At 35.8% G+C, this 17,813-nt stretch overlaps 1 long non-coding RNA gene across 1 annotated transcript; it reads right to left on the bottom strand.

Moving 5' to 3' along the window:
- Positions 1 to 16,428: 16,428 nt before the first annotated feature.
- Positions 16,429 to 17,194, bottom strand: LOC127121154 (uncharacterized). Its single transcript, XR_007803331.1, has 2 exons — positions 17,009 to 17,194; positions 16,429 to 16,851 (listed from the first exon to the last, which is right to left on the bottom strand). It is a non-coding gene; the product is annotated as an uncharacterized LOC127121154 (long non-coding RNA).
- Between the last annotated feature and the right edge of the window lie 619 nt (positions 17,195 to 17,813).

Raw genomic sequence — 17,813 nt, 5'->3', positions numbered from 1 at the left:
TCCAAAGGAAAGGAGCATCTATAGTCATCTTTATGACTTCAAGAAAAGGAACTCCAAGGGTTTATCTTTCCCCTCTTATCTTTGTATGCTTTAGGACTAGCCCTTCTCTTCTTCTCCTCATTCTAACCAAGCCAAAAATAATTTTCAAAACTTTGACTTTGTTTCAAATTAGAAACCTAGGCCTTAAGCCTTTGACTTTTCAAAATCATTTTCATCAATACTCATTGTGAATAAATCTTAATCCAACTTTGACTTCATTTTGTAAATAAATCTAACCTGTAAATATAACTCACTTCAAGTTGTTTTGTGGTTTCAATGACCACTTGTTAAAACTTTTCTTAAACATTAGTCATAGGTTTGAGTTATCCTAGTGGTTGATGTAAACCTCACCTCATCCTTAGTGGTTGGATTATAAGTCTTCCATGCTTATTATAGGGTTAACCCCTCACTAGCATGTTGAAGCCTTCCTCACATGGTGGATTGTTGGTTTAGGTTGAGTTTTCTCCCTTTGATAACAAAAGACCTTAAGGCTTTTGGTCAAATCAATTCACCAATCTTTGAGATTTTTACCCCGAACTACGAGGTTTTGATCCTCCTTTGTGATGGTACGTAGGCAATGGGTTCATCCATTCAAACAACAAAATTTGTAAATATAATCTATTCTTTTCTCATCCCTCCAATCTATTTGTACAAATCTTTTCACAAATACCAACCTACAACACATATTTTCAAAAAGGGTTCCCTTAGAGTACTAAGGATGATTTGGGTGCGTAAAACCTTCCCATTTCATAACCAACCCCCTTACCCAGATCTCTAACATTTTTATTAGTTTTTTATTTGAAACACTTCTTACCTTGGCTTTTGTTCGCTTTTTAGCCTTTCCTTTGGACAAATAAAAGTCCAGTGGCGACTCGAATTGTATGTTGACTTTTGGTTTAGTCAATAAACCTAAAGGTAACGAAAACCCCGCTACAAACTCACTGGAGGTTTTCGAGCAACCTGAGCCAAGCATTAAATGTTATATCATGAATGTATAACAAGGATAAAGGAACAAGGAAAGAGAGTTACCTTTGCAGGTTTGCTACTTCCCTCGACCTTCGAGTCGATGAGTCTTTTGTTGGTGTGTTTTTTTGGGGGATCTTGATAGCTAGATAAAAACAAGAAGAAATGGTCAGCGTTAGCTAAAAGCAAGTCAAAGGGAATCTACTTCATGAGAAGCCCCCTGTATCACACCTTCATATATGTCCGATTCGATTCTGACATCTTCGATTCCTATATGAAGGTGCCCCTTGAAACTGCCTAAAGTGTGCTTAGTCGCAACCACCCGCTGAGCCTTTTTCTGAGATTGTAGTCGAAGGATTTTAATAGAGTCTCCACAAATGAACCAATCTGGAAATGGGGGTGCTAAGCCACTCCAAAGTCAGCTTTTGGCAGTGGAGGAAACTTCGGAGGAAATAGTTTAAGAGCCATTTCATAGCGTTTCTCGTGAGGAATGTATGAGGGAATCTTTAAGGTTTCCATTTTCTTTGAAAATTTATCTTTGAGCGTAACAATTGCTTCACGGATGGTTCGACTAAGATCATCAGATCGATAGGAAGTTTCAAAGTAGTTTTGAAAAGCTTGAATTTCTTTTATAAGCGTATAAGTACCTTTCTTGGTCTTTTCCTGCACAAGAAGAAAAGCTTTGTCAAACAGTTGAATAAAGGAAGTAACGTCGCAGAATTCCTCGATGTAATACTTAGCCCACCACTTTCCAAATTCTCGACTGCAAAGGAAGCTAGGCTCAATTTTGTGGAATGGAGTCAACTGGGTTCTGCCAGCGTACTTGGCTATTTGTCTGAAAACCGTGGTTTCAGTATGATCGGCATTATGAAGGAGGAGGTTACTCTTCTTGTCGTACAGGTACTTCGGGAGGACCTGAACCAACCCAAATTGTCGAGCAACAAGATTGGGCTGGTAAGTTATCAGCGTGACTTGGACCTTCGAAGGGTTAAATCGAAGGGTGAGGATTTTAGGTGTCAAGAAGGCTTCCAAAATTAGCAAGGATTCTGTCTCTTGCTTTTTAGATGAAGAGGGGAAAGTCCTAGTAAACCACTTAGGGCCAACTTTCCTGAAAGAGAATGGAGCCATACTCGAAGTAAAAGTATGTCGTTTAGCAAACATCATGATATAACTCATGAAAGTTGGTTGGAGAGCTTGTCCTTCGTCCCTAGGGGTTGTTTGAGCTAGCCTTGGTCCTTCGACCCTCATATGCCGGATTCCTTCAGTATCCTCGTTGACGAGGCCCTTGTTTGGAAGATTGGCCTCGAAAGTGGCATTAAGCCAAAGTTGTAATAACCAAAAGGGGCCATACAACAGAAGATTCCCTTTATCCCCCAGATTCTTCAGTTGAGCCACTTCGTCGCTCAATGATTCGTACAGGCTTTCCAAAATCATCTCACTTAAGCAGACGTCATGCCCCGCATGCAGTTGGTTAGCCAGGGTGAGATATTTTTTGGCAACTTGTAATGATTTCGAGCAAAATACGGAGTGTGACAGCCACAGAGCCAAAAAAATCTATATGCTCCACGTCGGAGACAATTTCAGTGTCTTTATCATGGTAGTGGGCTATGTGTGTTGAATACGCCGCTGAGGTAGTCGAGAAGGCAATAGTATCCATGGAATCAACATCAGGATCGTAGGTGTGGCCAGTGGGTTTCAGCCCTGTGATAGCGGCCATGTCGAAAAGAGTGGGTGTGACCATTCCGCAGGGAAGATGGAAGGTATAGTGTGTGTTGTCCTAGAAGTACAGCGAAGAAATTAACATAGGGTTACTATAATCCAAATCCAATTTCGACAGCATAATGAGGTCATATATCCCTATATCTTTCCAAGCCTGAGTTTTTTGTTTCTCTATTTTGTTTAACCAATTGGAGTGATCAGTGGGATCTTTGAAAGTTGGGGTGGCACGAAAGGCTCTAAAACCATTGTTCATAAACCTCAAATCTATAATGTCTTCAGCCTGAGTGTTTTCGATAGAGGAACTTCTAGGGTTTCTAGCCTGTCCTATGGGTTTACATTTATGGTAAGATGGAAAAAACTCTCTAAGCTTGCTAGTATCAGCCTCTAAATCTGCTAAAGGTCTAGATAAGGCATGAGTTTTATTAGAGACAGAAACGGGAATGAGTACCTGAGAAGCATAAATCCTACGATGCTCCTCTATCTGAGGTTCTGGTAGGTACTGACGATTCCCAACTGCAAGTGGGGAGGATAGGGTAGCAAATGGCGGAAGTTCAGAGATCTTCTTCGAGGCTTTGGACCTGTTGGCGGTAGTTTTGAAAGAGACTCTTGTTCCCTTGAGATCTTTGTTTGAAGCGTCCATTGTTAAAGTTTGAAAACAAAATCTGGGTTTCAGTTAGAAGGTATTGGGAGAAAGGAGGGTTTGAATGTTTGAAGATTCAGAGAATGTGAGAAAGTTTTGAAATGGGTAAGTAATTGGGTTTTATAGGCCTATAGGGAGACGTTTCAAATCAACATTAATGGTGGACAAGTTAATGGGACACGTGTATCCCTTGGGCAATGTAGTGAAAATGGAAATTAATGCTATAGCCCATGATTTCCTAGAAGCTAGGAAACGTGATGAGTAAAAAAGATTCTATTGTGGGCTGAAAAGACGTGGATAGGAAAAACAATGATGACGCTGACGTCACCGGACAAGTGGAGGAACTAAAAAGTTTTTGCGAATATTGAGACACCTGGCACAGTATCAGTCATTGAGGCGTCGAAGTAAGGTCTCAAAAAAGTCTTTCTCTCTCGTGTGTCGAAAATGACATTTTGGGGGGGCAATCTGTTATCTCAAATTTTTGACGCCCACCCCAAATTACCACAGCTGGTTTTCGACCAAGAAGTGATTCGACCAGCTGGAGGTAGATCGGCTTAGCTGATTGGATAAAGATCAAGCTTATAGCTGAAATTTCGGAGCAGTTCCTTGAGGAGCGGTTAGAAAACGGTTTCGATCAGAGATTTGAAATTTAAATAAAGGAGGGAAGATTACCTTCGTTAGAAACCACGAGGATACGCGTGGAGCAGAGTGAGCGAACGCACGCATGCAGGACGCCACATGTATCGACGTAATTGAAGGACCATCAGAGCGGTTATTTCGATCCAGTATAAATATAGGATCTTAGTGTTAGAAAAATATGTGTCAAATTATGTACAAAATCTGCAAATTTACTAAGTATTTGTGTGAAGAAGAACTGTAAAACGCAGAATGTATGTTGTCTACACCATTGTTTAATCATTTCAAAGCATTATAAATTTGTCTTTACTTTCTCTTCAGAAACATTCTTCCTTATTCTTTCCTTTCAAATACTTTATTTTTACTTTGTCATTTGCAAGTTTAAATATCCTTTGTTCCTTTCCTTACCTTAAACTTTTACCTTACAGTCTTAAAGATTCCAGTGCTTACAAACCTTTTTGATTACTTTCAATCATTTTACGATTTCCGTCGTTTAATTCATTTTTCTTTGCTAGTTCTAAACGCTAATTTAAGACTTTTCTTTTCGTTTAAGTCACTCTTTTGTCCTTAATTTTCTTTAATACTCTGATCTGACGTTTAGTTTGATCATTTATTACTATTACGTTTACGAGACACTTAGCACATGTCCTAGGATCAATCTGATTGATCCTGTGAGTGACCAAATTTAGAAATTTGAAAGGTCAGCGGTTGTTTACCATTTTTCAAGATAAACAGTCTCCCCCTCTTTATTGTCTTTGTATTTGATCGTGTAATAACGACAATGACTTTATGTCTGATTCCAACCTCTTTAGCCCATATTATTACAACTTTCCGACGATAATGACTTTATGTCTGATTCCAACCTCTTTAGCTCATATTATTACAATTTTCTGTATATCAAATTTCGGTGTAATTGATAATGCATCAATGATGCTTAAACAAGATTGATTTTTATTGCATAGCATAAGAATATTCGTATTTATAAAATTATAATAAAAATATTTCAAAATAGAAAATTAGAATCTTAAAAACAAAAAATACATACTTTCATATTGAATTACTTAAATGTGAATTATCTGCTTAACAAAAATTACATATTAGATTATTTATGGTGAACAACGTTACATATTAGATAACTTCAATGCAAACTTTCTTGTGAAAACTCCGAAGAAAATACTTGAAAAGAAATTATACGATGATATTAACACGAATTATAACGTTAAAATGAAGTTATTCGTAAAATTTGGTCATCGAAACACATTTGTATACCAAAAAACTTGTGTAGGATACACTTTCTTCAAATTCGAAAATTTTAAAAATGAGGGTGAAAAATTAAATGGTAAATAATAATTTTGTAAAAATGTTAAAATTAACATATTTTAATTTTGTAGGAATAAAGGTATAAGTGTAAGAGTGTCAAATAATTTTTTCAAAAAATTCTCATTTGGCTGTCGATATTCATAATCTTGAAGCATTTGGGCCTTATCTTATTTAGCACTGCCCTAGTCTTAGTCATGGGGCCTTCTCTTGTATTATCCTCTTCGTGGACCATATCAGTGCCACTCAGTGTCCAATTTTTTCACATCTTCATTTTCTTATCTTAGTTTATCATATTCTAACTTTATTTATTCAATTCTTAGAACATATCCTTCTATGAGAAATTATTCACGCGAAGATTATGAAATAAAGTTGAAGGAAAACATACTACAAAATAGTAGGGAGAGCATTAGATTCAAAAGGATCATGTATGTTTGAAATCTACAAACTTCAAGTAGTAAAATGTTTCTTTGCGATTAAATAATGTGATAAACTTCGAATCATATGCCCACGTGTATTGTTGTTTTTTTAATTGAAAAATAAAATATTAAATATATTGAAATATAAATTTAACTCATCAAAAATAATTTTTGAAAACTTTTAAAATCTAACTTACAAATACATAATAAAAAAATTTACATGATATAATTGTATTAAATTTAATTGTAGAAATTGCATATATATTTTGATGTGCATATCAAATTTTATGTGGAATGATATGTCCATTAATGGTATTAAATCTTGTTGGAATTATTGTGCCTGTATGATTTTAAACATTTTTTATAGTTTACATAGGCCCATGAAACAATTTTTATATAACTTATTTTCTGTCAGGAAAGGCCCAATAAGAGAAGGTTCGTATTTGGTCTAGATCTTGAACACTCTAAACAACTCTTATATATAAAGCATCTTACATTAAAAAAAATGTCTATTTTAAAATTCATTCTCATTCTCACATTATTCATTATTCATTATTTTTCGCTAACTTAGGTGTTTGAGTGTTAACCTTAACATTCAACTCCCTTCCATCATAACAGAAGTTAAAGTTTACTACATTGACTCCTGATTTTTGTGAATTTCCACAATAAGATCCATCTGATTCAAGTCATAATTGTTGTAACCTCACGCTAAGATAAAGAAAACAATTCTTAATCCTGCATCCTAGAGCACCTTAGATCCTTTAGACTTTGGATCATCTCCGATCTTCATTGTCGATTCGGTTGGTTGTAGCGGTAAATTCATGACCATCAAGCTATGGATAAGCTAGACGTCAATAAAACCAGAGTCGCCGCCACGCTTTTATTGTTTCCAAGTGAAAAGGGAAAAGTACGAACAAAACCCAAGAGATAAGAAGTTTTCAAATCAAAACTAATAAAATGTCAGAGATTACGGGTAAGGGGGTTGGTTACATAGAGGGAAGGTGTTAGCACCTAAAGTGTCCTAGGTACTCCTACAGAGCCTTTTCTTGTGTGCATATGTTTTTTGTACAAATCATGTTTGCAATAAATAGAATGGGGGATGAGAAAAGAATTCATTAATTATATTTTTTGTGTTTGACAAGACCTTCAGACTTGTGCCTACGTACCAACATAAAAATGAGGGATCAAAATCTCGTAGTTCGTGATAACAATTTCAAAGTGAGTGCATTGCTTTTAACAAAAATTTAGGTTTGACAAAGGCACAAAAGGCCTAAAAAATGGTTTGAATGAGTGTTAGTTCTTTTTGGCTTTTGAAATTTTAAGTCAAGTATAGTTAAATTTATTTACAAATTTGTTTAAGAAAAGAGTTTTAAAATGCAATGGCATAAGGCCAAAGTTTCTAATTTGCAATAAAGGTCAAAGTTTAGAAATCACAAGCAAAGAAGATTTTGAAAGAGGGGAGAGATTTGAAATTAAAGAAGTGGGAGGAGATGAAGAGACTAATCCTAAGCAAAAATTTAAAAGTTAAGAGTTGAAAAGATCTGACCAATGGGTTGCAATCCAATAGACAAGAATGTCATATAGAAACCCAAATTTCCCTTGGACTTTAGAATCAAGCAATAATCAATACACATATAGCAAGATGAAGAGCAAGACATCAAATAAAGATAGCCACATTCAAGCTTAGCAACTCCATGATCTTCTTCAAAATTCCCCATGTATCAGATGACTTCAAAGATGGCATGAGACACAAATTCAAAATAACGGCTTCACAATGATCATGTTGCAGATGAACTCAAATGGATCTTCAATATTGTATCAGATGAATGTTCACTTCACAAGCACTTGGTTTCATGAAAGTTGGCATTGGTCAAGTCCTTTGCATAGGGAATGTTGCCTAAATTCTAAGTCCAATAGTCTCATATCAAACCAACAGTCCACACAAGATGATTTTTAGGTTTTTTTGTTCTTATTATGTACATTAAGATCAAAAGACCAAACAAACAAACAAATATATACAAACACAATGTATCACAAAATATGACCCAAGTGGGCAAAGTGAAAATAACATTAAAATAAACAAATTGAATGGTATGAATAATGGCAAATGAATTAAAAGCTTAAAAATTAAAGTGCATAAAAGTAAATGACTTGAAATTAAATGTTAGTTGTTAGTTGATTAGATGTTAGTATTGCTTTTGCTTTGTTTTGTTTAAGTCATTCTTTGGAGAACACTGAACCCACTTATCACAAGCATGGATCCATGAACCAAGACATCTTCCAAAGGAAGGAAAAAAAGGCCAAGTTTCCACACAATACCATGAAAGAGGGGAGACTTACAATCTCACTAACTAGAATGTTATGCCTTTTGTGTCACAAATTTAGCGTTATGTTAAGCAATCATAATTGGACTTATGTAGAAGTCACAACTATTTGAGGGCGGGCAATAGAATTTTGGTGTTAATGCATGTTAGAGACATAGTATAATGGACTATGCTCATGAAACATACCACATACAAAAAGAATATGCAAAATGGGGGACCTAATCTCATTCATACTCATGTTGATTTTGCAATCAACTAGCCTTAGGATATAGAGATGTCATAGGTCCATGACATAAATGAATAAAGAAGGGGAATGAGATGAAAATGGAGGGGAAATGGATTCAACACAAATTGGTCAAAGGAGGACTTTTACCAAATTAAGATCATTCATTCATTTTGGGAGATGGAATGTACATTCCATCAATCCCCTAAATTCAATGATCTTAACCTAACAAAGTCAAATCAACCTTGACCAAAAATATTTGGTTGGTCAATTTCCTAAAACCTCATCAAAACACCAAAGAAATGGTCATGAGATTTATCATAGGTCAAACAAGGTCAAAGGACCTTGGAGAAAAAATTTCATAATTTTTGGAAACTTAAAAGTCTTTTTAAATAATTAAAAATATTCATAAAATCAATTAAATCATGAAAAATATTAATAATGATCCAAAAAATAATTTTAATTCAATAAATAAAATAGGATTTTATTTAATTTTTTTTGGTGAAACTCTCATATTTTTTGGATCAATATTAAAATTAATATGAATTAATGAAAATAACACAAATAAAATGAAATTCAAATATTCAGAAAAAATGTGGACCACTTGATCTCCCTCATTAATTGAGGTGGTAGATTAAGTGAATCCAAACGCGCGTTCCACCATACACTTGAGTCAACGCGCCACACAAACGGTATTCAAAACCAACGCCCGTGATTAAAACAAAATGAAATGATCATGTGGCTCTGAACCATTCCAGCTCATCATCGGAGCAAAACGCCGGTCATCTTCTCAGGCGACCCTAGCCAGACTGGTTCACTCATCACCATCACAAAAATAAAAAAGAAGGACATGATTTCAAAGTAAAAATGGCACTGATCACGAATCTGACCTCAATTCATCCTAACTCCAAGTATATTGAGAGATACATGGAATTGAAATTTGAGGTACATGACTTGAGTTGCTTCGATATGGCCTCAAAGCAACTCAATCTGCTTGCCTTCAATGTTGTGCAGAATTCGATTGCTCTTTCTTTGATTCTTGCTTGATCTTACTCAGGAAGCTTGCAGAAGTAGATTAGAATGGAACAAAAGCTTTGGATCCCTGGAGTTTTGAATCTCCAAACAGTGAGATTCAAACTCAATTTTCAAAGAAAATTCTCAGGTTTCTCCTTTCAAAATATGAGGGTTTGGGGTATTGGAGCAAAGCTGGCGCGTAAGGGTCCTTAATTCTGATGCTAGAGGTCTCTATTTATAGCTGTAGCTTGTGATATTTGCATCTTCAAATTCAACTTCCAAATTTGGCAATGGATGATGCATGCTTACATGGGTGTGTACAGGCCCATGAAGTCACTCAATTAGGTCCATAATCAAGTGTGAATGAATCTGAAAGTGAATTGGAATGCAAGGCAAATGTGTACAGCTGTTTGAAGTTTGATCTTTGCCAAATGATGATGCCCTATTCAAGCGATGCGCAGACTACTCAAACCTTGTCCAAAATGGATGAAATTGGACTCTTTGGAAAGGTTAGATCAATAGTAACAACTTTAATATTGAACACTTTTCCATTTTAAGCTTGTATCATGATGAATTTTGAAGTGGAAGTTTGGAAATTTTAACATATCAAAAATATTTCTAAGTGCCAAGCCATATGTTCACTTGTTCCACCTTGTCTAACTTTTTATGTGAGCTTAAAATAAGTAACGTGTCTTCATAAAAGTTGTAGCTCTTTCAAAATCCTTCAAAATGGTTACCAATTTGACCATATTTGGATTTGAGATGAATGAGTTATGCATTTTTGAAGTTGAGGAAAATCACTTGTTCAATGGCATTGGTCCAAAATGACCTATAATGTATCCTCATATAACATGCTTATAAAAGTTGAATTAGCTCTTCCTCCAAACATAAAGGTTTAATTAGACACCTTTAATTTTATTGTGCAACTTGTAAATCATTCATCTCATAAAAATTGAGCAAGTTATGGCCTTGGGAAGTTGACCTCCAAATTAGGGTTTAGACAAAATGACCTATAATCTTTCACCATAAAAAATGACTTTCCAAGCAAAACTAGCTCTAGACCTCAACATGAAAGTCGTTTGGAATGTCATTTTAGAGTAACTTTGATATGGGAATCATTTTCATATGATAAAAATTGTAGGAGATATGGTCTAGGGGACCCCAGTTTTGATTAGATGAATTCCTTTGGTCAACCACCATCAACCAACTTGCTAACTTGCAATTATCTTGACTTTCGGGACTCATGGGAGATCATATATGCATAATATGGTGAGATTTGAAATACCCCTTGAAATATTTGATCAATTGTTGAAGAAGCTTGGTGAAGAAGTTACATAAGATACCCAGATGCACTAGGGTTTCCAAGGCAAACCAATTCCAAACTCTTGAAGAATTCTTGATCATAATACCATGTAAAGATCATAGGGACTCATATATGATGCCTAGATCCATTATGGATCATTTCATGGTTGATCTCTTAGCAATGAGGGTCTTAAACCCTAGATGTGAGCTTGATAAATCAAAGGTGATCATGTGCCCTACCTACAAAAGAGTTAGACAAATGCAAAGACATATTTTTGGTATTTTAGTTAGTAAAATAACATGTATGATACAATCACATAGTGCTTGGTGATCTCTCCCAAAACAAACCCAATGGATGAGGGGTAAGGAGGATGCCAAGGTATGATCCCAATGCCAATGCATATGATGAGATATCATGAGGGATCTTAGGGTCAAAATTGGGGTCTTACATTGGCCAGAACCTTCCAGGTGAGAGAGAGCCTCAATCATAGAGAAAAATTCAAATCAAGAGGAGACAAAAGGATGGAACGATGCTAGGGTTTTGAAAGCACGATAAGGTGAACAAAACTCCTAATGCAACACTTCTAGTGGTCATAACCGCCAAAATAACCAATTATTCAGTATCAGGCATCCTCATTGATGACAAAATATTGTGCTACCTAATATATCTCACAATCTTCAGGAAGTTAGGACTATGCATGTGAGATCTGAATCCATGTGAAGGTAAAAGCCTCTTAGCATTCAATGACATCTCAATTAGACCATGCGGAGCAGTAGATTTACTGATCTTCTTCTAAGGGAAGAACATTAGAACTATTAACGTTCTTTTTTCGTAGTCCCTTTCTAAAATTTCTACGGTGACATCCTTGGGAGATCATTCATAGCAACATTAGATATTGTAGCCTCTCTGGTCCATTTAAATATGAAATACCATAACTATGTGGGCCAACCAATCCTTGTTGAAGTCGATATGTTTGGAGCTCGTATTATATACGAGGAAACACTAAAGAGCTCCTGACATCCACTATCGTTACTGAGGAAAAGAGGAAGAAGGTCTGTGAAATAACCATCATAGTCGATCTCAATGTACTGTACGACAAATATCTATAAGACGACGAAATAAGAACATCGATTGGGGGTAAGATGAAGACCTTGGGGATGATTTCAGACATGGAGTTTTAGGTCATTCAACTTGATGATAATCTATCGAGCTAGTTCGTGTAAGCACTGGTTTACTAGCCATAGTAAATAAAGAACTTATTGAATGCCTAAAGACGAATGTCGACCTCTTTGCGATTTCTCCACACGAGATGCTAGGCATAAACCTAAGTTTAACATGCCATCAATTAAATATTAATCCACATGCCTAGTATGTATCCCATCGTAGGAGGAGACAATCACTTGAAAAGGACGAAGCAACCATAAAGACGGTCCAGAGCTTACTCGATGCGAACTTTATATCTGAAGTTAAATATACAAAATGGCTCTCTAATGTCATGTTAGTAAAGAAAGCTTCAGGGAAATTAAGGATGTACGTCGATTACATGGATCCCAATTGATCATGTATCTAAGACTCGGACCCCTTTCCAAATATAGACAAGTTGGTGTACCATTCATCTGAATATAAGCTTATGTCCTACATGGACACATATTCCTGTTACGACCAAATTCCCATGTATGAGCTAGATAGATTGAATAGAACTTTCATGACTGAGCAAGCAAATTACCAGTACAACGGGATGCCTTTTGGCATAAAAAAGTATGGATAATATACTAGATAATGATTCAACATTAGAAGTGTACATAGATGATATGATCGTTATGTCTGGAAAAGAGGAACTACAGGATGATCATCTCTCTTTTGTGAATTCTAAAGATTCTAATAGTATAATATAAGGTTTAATCCAGATAAGTGCAAAGCAGTCATCCAAATGGTGGTACTAACCACAAAGAAGGAGGATTATACTTAATGGCTCTCAATAGGTTTATCTCAAACTCAAATTAGCACACCCTACCATTCTACAAATTGAAAAAGGAAGCATGATTTGAATCGACCTCAGAATGCAAGCAAACATTTATATCCTTGAAGATGGCTCTATCAACCCTACCAGTATTGTCTTGGAATTCCACTAGGGAGGTTGTATTCCTATCTTTTCTATATTCGACAAAGAAATTAGTGTTGTCATCGTGCGAGAATCGAATTTAATCAGGAGCTCAATTTACTTCATCTCCAAGGCCTTGGCCAGACCAAAAGTATGATATCAAAAAATATAAAAAATGATATTTACATTGGTGATTGCATCGAAGAAGGTGTGACAATATTTTCTAGCACGTTCCATTATAGTTCAGTATCTACCCTTAAAGCAAGTCCTCTATCATCCAAATCTGGCGGGACGATTGAAGTTGTGGTCAATTGAGTTTTCCGAATTTGACATCTCCTTTGAAGAAGATGAAAGCTTTAAAATCTCAGTTTGTTTGCAAATTTTACTGCAGAAATGACTCCAAGTATATCAAAGTCAGCCTACATCTAGGTCGTTTTCACGGGTGAGTCATATAATAGTTGGGGGAAGAAGAGATGGTCTCATTTTGTAGAACAAAGTCGGGTTGGTGATTAAGGTATCCTTACACTTAGAGTTCCCCACCACCAATAATTAAGCCAAGTATGAAGCTTTTATCCTCAGCCTCACATTGGTTGCCGAAATGGGGGAAGAAATCATCAGCCTATGGACATATTCCTAACTCTTAGTGTCACAAGTCAAAACGGAAGCTCAGACTAAATATCCATTATTACAGTTATATGTCACCTTGACTATGGAAAATATGGAAGAGTTTAATTCCTTTGAAATTGTGAACGTCCCAAGGGAACAAAACACTAGAGAAATTTTCATTTGTAAACATGCTAGAACCACATCCTATGGAGTGAATCGTTCCTTCATCCAAGAGATGTCAAGGGGTCCAAGCATCCAAGTTCCATATATGATAGTGATTCCTTTAGAATACATCTCATAACCCTCTTGGATATAAACCATTATAAAGTTTATTGAGTAGGGAACACTCCCCTTCAACATAGTTAAGGCCAACCCGGTATAAAGAAGAGTCAGTTTGTATTCTTTGATAGAAGGGAGCTTATATAGAAGATTTTTTTCCACCCGTGTTGAAATTCCTGGGAGGGGAGTAGGCTGCATACACTCTCGCCAAAGTACACGATGGGATAGCTGGTTAACATCTTGATGCCCGAGCATTGGCCAAGAAAGCCCTTAAAGATGGATATAATTGGTCGCCTACAATCCATGATGCCAAGGATTACATGAAGAAATACAACTTGTTCCATAAGCACGAAGACATCAATAACACCCATCCATCTGAGTGGCATGTGTTCACATTACCTTGGCCTTTTTTCGTAATATGGTATAAATATCCTTGGTCATTTCCCCTACCACAATGTCAACTTTAATTTCTAATTGTTGCATTTGATTGCTTCACCAATTGGGTCAAAGAAGAGGATTTAATGAATATTGTTGCTCCTAACATCCAAAAGATCTTTAAAAAGAACATATTGGTTATATAAGGAATTCCTCAATCCATCGTAACAGATATCGAGACATAGTTTTTGGTTAAAAAACTGAAGCAATTGCTGGAGGATTTAAAGTTCAAGAATTACTTCACATCAATGGAATATACTTAGACGAACGAGTGGGCCAAAAAAATGCAAACAAGTTTTTTTTAGAGGACTGAAGCGAAGACTAGAGGTGACTAAGGGAAATTGGGAAGATGATCCCACACTTATCCTTTGGGAATATCGTACCACTTCCTACTTGGCGATGATAGAAACACCCTTTTGAATTATCTATGGAACTGAAAACGTTATTCCTATTGAAATAAGGGAGCTTAGCTGGAGGACGACACATGCTTTTCCAGAATAAGACAACACCTAGACAATTAGGGAGGTAATCAATCTTAAATGTTTCATCCAACACGCGGTATTTTTTAGCAATCTCAACATATTATGGTCTCTTAGTATTCACCATCGGAGTTTTCCCTTGGGAATTTGATGCGAAAAATACAAAACCATGATACTCAATAGTGTCATAATGTGAGTAATGCACATCTTGGACAATGGGATGCTCTTGTATAGCATGGTTCTCAATAGGGATCCATACAGGCTAAGGTTGAGTGAGATTTCTTACTTGAGCTGGAATGATATTCTTAGTGACTGAAGGACGTTGAATGTTGTCCTCTCTTCTTTCCAAAGATATCATGGCCTTTACCAGTTGGTCTAACTTGTTTTTCATCAAGCCAACATATTCTCTTAACACAAACTGGTTTTTCTCTTCTAGGTCCATGATCCTTCAAGAACTGCTTTTAGTTTGATATGGGCGTCAAGAAATTATCTATTGGTTATGGACAAAAGGTGGGATGAGTTTTTTTTTGGTAAATGATATGCATTCATGCTAATGAAATGCGAATGCATAATTTTTTTTTGTATTTTGGTATGCAAAGAAAATGCAATGCATGAATAATGCTAGGATAACCTATATAGGAGGTCTCCCTATAGTGGGTAGTTTTTGGATGTCTACCCATAAACCACTCACATGATAGATTCTAGGTTGACGGATAAGGTTTCTAGAGCCACAAACCTTAATCGTATCAACATACTACAACAGGCTAGTCGTTTTATGACGAGAGTGGCGAAAAGGTCTATTCTGGGTGGGGTCTTCATATTAGGCACACAAGGAGTGGTTTATGGGGACTAACACTATGCAACCACAGAAATAGAAATTGGTTCTTGTCATACCCCAAAATTCGCCCTACCCTTCACAAAACCATATAGGTCACTAACCCCAAACATTTGCATATCATCTTCATCCATTCATTTCATTCGAATAAGCATGGTTCGACACAAGAAGACATATGACTTGCACTCATGGGTTGTACTGGTACCTGGTGGATACCAAGATTCATCGGTAATTTGAGGTGGATCAATCCTTCAAATTCTAATCCCTTGGTTGATAACAGTGGCAAACAATTTTGTTAATCAGGTGTCCATGTGATCGTATACCTCATTGTATTCTTGGATCCGTATTCATTCCTGATCAGCCATTTGATCCCTGGTTACATATTTCTTGGTGCATTGATATGGTTATTCATTCCTGATTTGCAAGTCTCGTGATCATTTGGGTTCATTGGTTTACTGCATGTGGTTATCCGATTTATCTTTTCATCATTGCATCATAACCTTTTTCCATTGATCTCAGTTTCAAAGTGATTTTTGATTTCAAGTTAATTCAAGAAAGTCGAATGGATTTTTGTTCGAGTTAATTTTGATTCAAATTGATGTTTGGAAGTTCGACTTGATTTTTGGAATTTTAATCATTGTAGAATTTTTCTTTCTTTTTTCTAATGGGCCATGATTGTTAAATAGTTAAGCCCATTCATTTTTTGTTTTACAAAAATACATTTTTGTTAAGCCCAATTGTAAATCCATGATCCATTTTAGACCAAATAATCCATTTCACAAACCATGATATTACCCATTATCCATTAATCCATTTTAGACCATATAATCCATTTCACAAACCATCATATTAGCCAATATCCAATTCATTCATAACCATTTTTTTATCCATTTACAAAATCCAATCCACATTCATTTCCATGTTTTAATCCATTAACCCATAAACCAATTCATTATCCATTTTGAAATTAAATCCAGTATTAATATCCAAATAAAGTAAAACTTGTGCAGGAAAAGAAGAGGCCATTGGAAAGTTAATAAAGTTGCAACATAAACAACCCAAGGACCACAACATGACTTGAGAATACATGACCAAATACCAAATAATTTTCTTTCATTCAAGATATAAACAGTTTTATACATAAGCCTTTGATTCTAAGGTCTCATTCAACCATTTTTAAATTACAATCAAGTTCAAGCATTCATATACATTCCTATTCGATACACAATTTGAATTCAACATTTAACACACGGATTCCAAGTTTCCAATAGTACCATCCCAATCACGAATCCATGAGCCACCCGCATTCCACCTCACTGTTCCACAGAATTTGAAAGGAGATGTTAAGAGCCACGGAAGTGAGAATCAAAAACGAGTCATCGAAGGTCATCCATACCCGTTGTAACAGAAAGTACGCAGCAAACAACCAAAAAACTGCAGAACAAAATGGCGAGATCAAGTGTCAAAACGCAGCAAGTGCAATTCCAATACGCAAAGGAAAACGTAGCCAACTTCAACCCTGCATAAGATCCAAGAGCATAATTAGAACCGTCAAAAACCAATGCAAAATGTTTTCGAACCACTTGTAACAAACTCATAAATAAACAGAATAACAGACTGAGAAAAAATCTAACAGAAAGCTGCAAAACCGAGAGCATATAAGAACAACAATTCACCATCACAAGGATTGATTCATTTTTACTTGGCACAAATCATTGAAACTCTCTCCTTCAATCCTTCAACAAACCCTCAACGGCCTGCCACAACCTTCCACAATATCTTCAGCAATCCAAAACCAAAAATTCTCTGATATGCTATCAACAGTGTTGTTCGAGCGTGGAATCCCCTTTAGATGGAGCAACGCATATGCTGGGTAACGGTTCAGGGCTGAATCCAGATTTGTGGTGAATACGGGCAAGAAGCTTGGGCCTTGCTGAGGCCCAAGTACATTTCGTTGCATACCTCACCTCCTCAATGTTTTCACCCCCTGGCCCATGCTTTGATTTTTATTTATTAATCCCTCATTAACCTTTTTCTTAATGAGGATTAATTATTGTTAATCTTGGTGCTGATTAAAATTGCTAATCCATGTTAGATTTAAGAATTTTCTTGATTTTAGATATTATGATTTAATTCATTCTTTTAGTTAGATTAACTAGAGTAATTATGATTAATTAGGTTTAGCCAAAATTTTAGATTAGATTTAATTTTCTTGTATTTTTAGAATTAACACTCATTTGATTAACTGCGCCATGATTAGATTTTTAGTCATTAAGTCTTGATATTTTCCTTTTTGTGGTTTTATTCGGATTAATATGGTTAATGGTGGATGTTGCCATGATTAGACCTTAGGATAATTTCCACTCAATTTGATTTGTATAATCATAATCATTAGATTCAATTCTTGATGTAGATTGTGGATTTCCCATTTGCTTTTGATCCTAATTCATGTTTAGGTAGATTTTAGTCTTTAGAAATCAT

The sequence above is a fragment of the Lathyrus oleraceus genome, chromosome 2, assembly GCF_024323335.1.
Source record: "Lathyrus oleraceus cultivar Zhongwan6 chromosome 2, CAAS_Psat_ZW6_1.0, whole genome shotgun sequence".
In the NCBI taxonomy this organism is placed as follows: domain Eukaryota; kingdom Viridiplantae; phylum Streptophyta; class Magnoliopsida; order Fabales; family Fabaceae; genus Lathyrus; species Lathyrus oleraceus.
Note: the sequence above shows the minus strand (reverse complement) of the source record. Positions and strands in the feature narration are given on the sequence as shown.